Source organism: Camponotus vicinus, unplaced genomic scaffold, assembly GCF_025532165.1.
Source record: "Camponotus vicinus isolate PSW18456_S1 unplaced genomic scaffold, iyCamVici1.0 SCAF_9, whole genome shotgun sequence".
Taxonomy (NCBI): Eukaryota; Metazoa; Arthropoda; class Insecta; order Hymenoptera; family Formicidae; genus Camponotus; species Camponotus vicinus.
The window spans coordinates 448,665-454,791 of NW_028141981.1; positions in this window are offsets into that span (position 1 = coordinate 448,665).

Sequence of the window (6,127 nt, forward strand, 5' to 3'; positions counted from 1 at the left end):
TCGATGAGCAAATAATGCATTTATGAAAGAAATATTTCAAGTATAAATTACATCTTTTTTTTTTAAACATAATCTTTCTCTTTCTCCAAGAAATGATATCGAGGCAACTCTTATTAGAAAATAACAACGCCAGTGCGAAAGAAACGTAATAAAATGCGGAAAAAGAGGGAAAGAAAGGAGGGGGGGAGGGAGAGGGAGAGAGGGCATAACACGCGTTAGTCGAGTTGTACCGGTGAGGAATTGTGCTTTGGAAAATTGCGTCGTTACAAAAAGAAGAGCGACTCGCACGCAACGAGAGACCCTCTTGTACCCCCTGCCCCTCGCGTCCCGCCGGAAGAAACCCTTAATTGGTCAAGCAGCCACGCCACCGCGGGAAGTATACGGGACCTAGAGACGTGACTCGTGCGATGCGCATGCATACTCGTGAGCATCGTCTGTGAGTCGGGAAATACGCACGCACGCACGCACGCGCCAAAACGCAAGCGCGTTCGATCACAAGCGTAAAAAGCTCCGATACATTTACTCTTTTCAAAATCGAGATTATCTCACGTTATGTAATAAATTGATATCAATTTTTATTAATTTTCGCCGTAAATGAAATTCTCAGATTCATTTATGAATGCATCAATTTTACGCGTAATTCCTCTAATTACGAGCAATATTAATATATACATTTTCTCTGTTTACGTAAAATAAAATCGATTGAGCGCGCACGCAAGAGAGAGGAGAATAATGATTTTTTCCGCGCTTTGTACGCGATGGATTATGATGTGCGCGGCTGGATGTGCGAAGAACGCGCGATTACAACAACTGTTACCTCATTAAGATTTATAAATCGCGAGTTAATAGCGAGTACGTCTAGGGAACATTGTGCCGCGATCCGACTTCGTTACGGTGATGTTCAATGCGGCGTTACAATGCGCGCGTCATATGCGCGTATCTGATTATCCGCCGACGATATTATACGCCGACGAATGCCGGAGTACCATAACACACGTCGGCGTGAGTGATTTCAAGCAAGCTGGCAGAGCGCACCTGTTGTGTCCCTCGCCGACGTCTTCTTTCCGTCTAGCGTCCGTCCATCGTTTTCAACGCGCGAGTTACGTTAACGGTACCCCGACTTGTGCGACGATAATACTCGGAAATCGTTCCTCTCCTCTCTCTTCTCCCTTCGGCGAATCGGCCATAATTGTCTCCCAATTATTCGCGTAAGAGCGAGCGCGGAATTTCGATTTTCTTGCTCGCTGCGTAAAACAATAATCAAGAAATGCATGTCTTCGCGGCATTTTCCTCCCAATTAGCTGATGACATGTGGTAAAAAAGTATTTACATTAATTTCCTATTCAGCAGAGAATGAATAAAAAAATGGATGATGTGATTAAGCATGAATTAAAGATTTTTTTTTTTCTATATAAAAATAGACTAAAAAAGAACCAATAATTATATGTAGTTTAATAAAAACATTGATTACGAATGTAAAGAAAAAGCCGCGTTTCTTGAAAATTTCTAAACTCTGCTGCAAAATGTCGGACGGAAGTAAATTGCGACTCGTCGAAGAGAATCCGACGACCTATCCGCGAGATGCACGCGCGCAAGCATACGAGTATCGCGGTCGGAAACGTTCGATGCCCCTTTCACCTCTGTGAGAAACACTCGTGGGGACTTCTCCTCCGCATCTTCCTTCCGACTCGGTCCCCCGCCGAGATGGAAGTGGCGCGGGAAAAAAAAGAAGCACCGCGAGATTACGTAAGACGTATGGCAAGGCAGCCTCGAAGGCGAGGAACGGCGCGCGATCGGGGAATCGGCAACGAGCAACGACCGGAACTAGCGAAGGAACAGTAGTGGCAGTGAACTCGAGGGGGGAAAGAGACGAAGACGCCGTCGTCGACGACGACGAGGTAGACGCGGCGTCGAAGCGCGTCGCGCGAGGGAAGAGATTGCCTTCCGAGACTAATGATAGTCTGGATTTTAGTGTGGCTCGTAGCATCAGCTGCAATACGTGTAATGACGATAATGATAATAATGATTGTAATAACGATGGCTAGCCTCGTGCGCGGGACGGTCGAGTTCGCCCGAGTCCTTTTTTTTTCTTTTCGCTAGGACGAGGATCTAACATTATATATAATCCCGCAGCTTAACTACCTGACGTAACTCGACGCGAGATTGACCGCCGCGAACGAAATTACATCCCGTCGAATACACGTTCTCGTCGGGCAGAGTTTACATCCTATGTGATAATTAAAAGCGCGGATCCTGTCTAGAGGAAACAAGTCCCGAATAACATCTTCCCATTGCGCCGTTATATAAAAAAAAATAGTTACATATATAGCTAATCGCTGGTTTTTTTACGGGCGAGAAGCTCTTTTAATTATTTCCTCGTTTGATATATCGTACAAATTTTATTGACTCGATTCCTTCCAATAGTTTCCAATAATTCTGTCCAATAGATCGATTTCACGCTGCGCTGGCACGAGGTGAAGAAAAGATTTCTGCGCCATTTATTCTTTCGCCATGAGACCCCAATGACAACAATTGAATCGAAGAAACCCCAATGTCTTGGAATAATTCAGACGAACTGACGCAGGTAACTGACGTAGCTATTCTAGGCGCGTGTTCATTCTTGCGTGTTTCCCTATGAAAAAAGTTTCAGCGCGTGGAAAACAGATATATCGCTGTCTACCTGTGCATTTTTATTCTCGAGCCAACCGACGTGAGCTTCTGCTCGTTTTCATTTTCTAATGAAAAAAAAAAAATGAAAACGACCGGAATATATTTTTTTTTTAATTAAAAATCGAGATCACACGGTAAATAATGTGGAATAAATATTATATATATAATTAAAAATTATATTATATATATAACGTACACATTATATCATGCATACAATTAAAAATTTTCTATATAAATATTTCATATATTATATAAATTATAAAAGAATAAAATAATCTAGCTTTTCATGAAAGGAGAAACGCTAGTTTTATGATCGGATCTTTGCGTGCTCTTCCCCTCTCTCTCTACTTCTCTCTCCCGCTCTTTCTCTCAAGAGAGATACATAACAGTCGCTCCATACTCGTTTGGTAACATAGCCCGTCTCACAACGGGCTGCAATAATTTCCCCTACCTGGCCGCGGACGTTTACGCGGCTGCAACAAGCAAACGCGCGCGCGTCGCGGCGTGGCGTTGCATAAGTGCTCTTCTCTCCTCGATCGCGACCTTGACTTTGACTTTGACTCTTGATTACGATCGCGACCAAGTAGCGGCGGTTGCCACCGACGTACGACATACGCGCGGTTTCGCAAGCCGAGCGAATGGGCGGATAAACCTCACCTCTCGCCTAGATACCTGCGTTATTGCATCGCGCGACCGAGTCACTGCGAAACTGCGACTCTGGTTGCGTGTCTGGTTGGACGCAACGTTAGAGAACTGCAATTGCAATCGCGTAGAATTTAGAATTGGGCGCGATTTAATTTTTATAATAAAAGAAGGAAAAGGGGGCAGGAGATGGCGAAAAAGATGAATAATTATTTATATTTACTTGTATAAATTTTAATTATTACCTTAATTATTCACTTGTACAAATTTTAATTATTACCTAGTGTCTCAATTCAATTTTTTTTCTAAATACAGAATGTAATTTTTCGATAGATAATTTTTAGAGTAAACTGCACATAATACATATACAGTTGAATATGCGGCATTCAATCGTTTTAAAATGACCGCACAAAGATTGGCAAGAGGTAGCAAAAAAGGGTAGGTACAAGAAAAGGGTAGTATACTTTATTATTTTACTGCAGGTACAATCGTAAAAGATGCTATAAAACTAGCATGTGTAATAGTGTGTGTATTATATTTTAAGAGGAAATGTTTAGAAAAAGCTTACGGTAGCCAAATAGTTATCGAAAGAACGTTTAGAAAAGAAAAAGTTAGGGATTCTCTTCCGGTTTTACCACTTTGACAAAAAATATTATACGATTCTTAGGGGATTTAAATAACATATATTTATTCTAGCGTCTTGAAAATGGAGTCATAAATTTATTGTACACGAAAAAGAACCTTTTGCTATTCTTTTATTAAAAAATTGAAAATTTGACTTTTTTAAAGATTTTTAACTATGGCAAGCATCAACTCTGTGCGAGACAATACATGTATAATTTATATACTTTTCCCAGATAACTCTGGAGGATACATATATGTATATCATCTTTCGCGCAGTTTAAAGGTTCAGTTGAGGATATTTAACAATTCATAGTCTAATAAACAATTATGATATAGAGTTCCAAGATAAACTCCTTCGGAAAAGTATTCTTCAAAAGCATGATAGGACTGCACATGTATTAAAATAAAAAAGTGAATCTTAATTGAGAAAAGAAAATATATTTAATAAAAAAGAAAAACTTGACGTTACTTGCAATTTTATTCATAATTGCGATTATAGATCGCAACGATCTAAGAAAAAGGCTAGGAAATATTAATAATTATCAATTCATCGATGCAACGGAAAGCTTACGAGCACACATATGTATGTAACACGCGATACAATCCTATCGCAACATCGTTTCTCTATATATAATGATATACGTCGAGAGAAATGCAAATCGATCGTTTGAGAATATGCGTCGACTGCATGAGGTACTTAAGAAATATCTATAAAGCCAATCTTACGTAAACTTATTACATAATTTATTCTACATGTGCTGCTGTGTTTCTGTTCATGCCGTTTATAGTTGCACGAGTTCTTTATTCAATGTCAAGGATACCGACTATTAGAGACAAAAAATTTCTGGTTATTCGTGATTCCATGATTAAACAGATAATTTCAGTCTTATTAGAAAGAATATAACGCGTTTAATAGAATAAAACACGTTAAAAATATATTTGTTGGAATAGAAATTATAATATATGTATAAAAGATTTATGTATTATATTTCTCGTCAGTTTCGTTTGAGTTTCTGTAACTTGAAATAGTGCAGATACTGCAGATTTAATCGATCGAAAATTCTGTGCCGCGAAGGCAACGCGCGAAGAAAATGTTTTATGCATGACCGGCAGACAGAAATCTCCGAAAGATAAATAAAGCGCAGATCTCTCTCTTCTTTAGGACACTTTGCTTTACTTTACCTGCCCTTATACATCTTCCTCGGCCAAAAGATAAACGATCGAGATTGAACGCAATGATTTATACACAGAGTCATTATGAATGCTCCGAAATGTGTATTCGTGACTCGATGCAACGCTTAATTATGCTAATTAATGTTTAATCGCTAATATTAACTATTTCTTTAAGGAAAAATGTCAATAAAATTTTTTTCAGATAGACTGTGCTCCGACTGCTTATATAATTATAAAACACTGTCACTATCAAACGTGTGTAACATTTAATTATATAATTTCATTCATATATTGTGGTTAAAATTTTATCGAATATGCATATACAATTTTCATGAACACGAAGAGAAATGTGTTTCCATCACGTCTCGAGATTTCATCTGATGACTATCCCTCCCCGTTAAGAAAGTCGTAAACGTTCTCACCCTCGAACATTTTTTTTAGAAATCTTTGAGATCGAAAGATAACTGATGCTGGACATAATTCAATGTCACTGTTTGTTTTAGATTGAAATCGATTAGATAAATATTTGGTCTTGTACAGATGTTGAATGCCTGCATAAACACTGTAAATATTTTCCTTCGCTGGATAATCAATTTCTTTTTTATAACGAATGCATATTTTTATAACATTTCTTTATATAGCTTGCTAGCAATATAAATATATCTGAAAATACACTACATTTAAATTTGTTTACTCTTTCAATGTCCATTTTATTCTTGAATAGATATGGACGGTAAAAAAATAAATTTTGCTCCAAAGTAATGTGAAAATAAGATAAAGTAAAAAAAAGTTATTTAATTCACTGATTTTTAAACGAGAATGGCAAGGCTGGAGAAGGAGAGAATTGATTGCCCGGAAACGCGTTGAACAGTAAAACGTTAATTCGATCAAGAGGTGTAGCCAGGGACGGAACAACTAGTTTCCCTAGGAGAAGAAAAGGAAAGAAAGAAAGAAACAATGCAATCGCCTAACGAGAAAGAAAACGGAGGCTCCGCGAGCGCACGCTCTCTCAGGACGC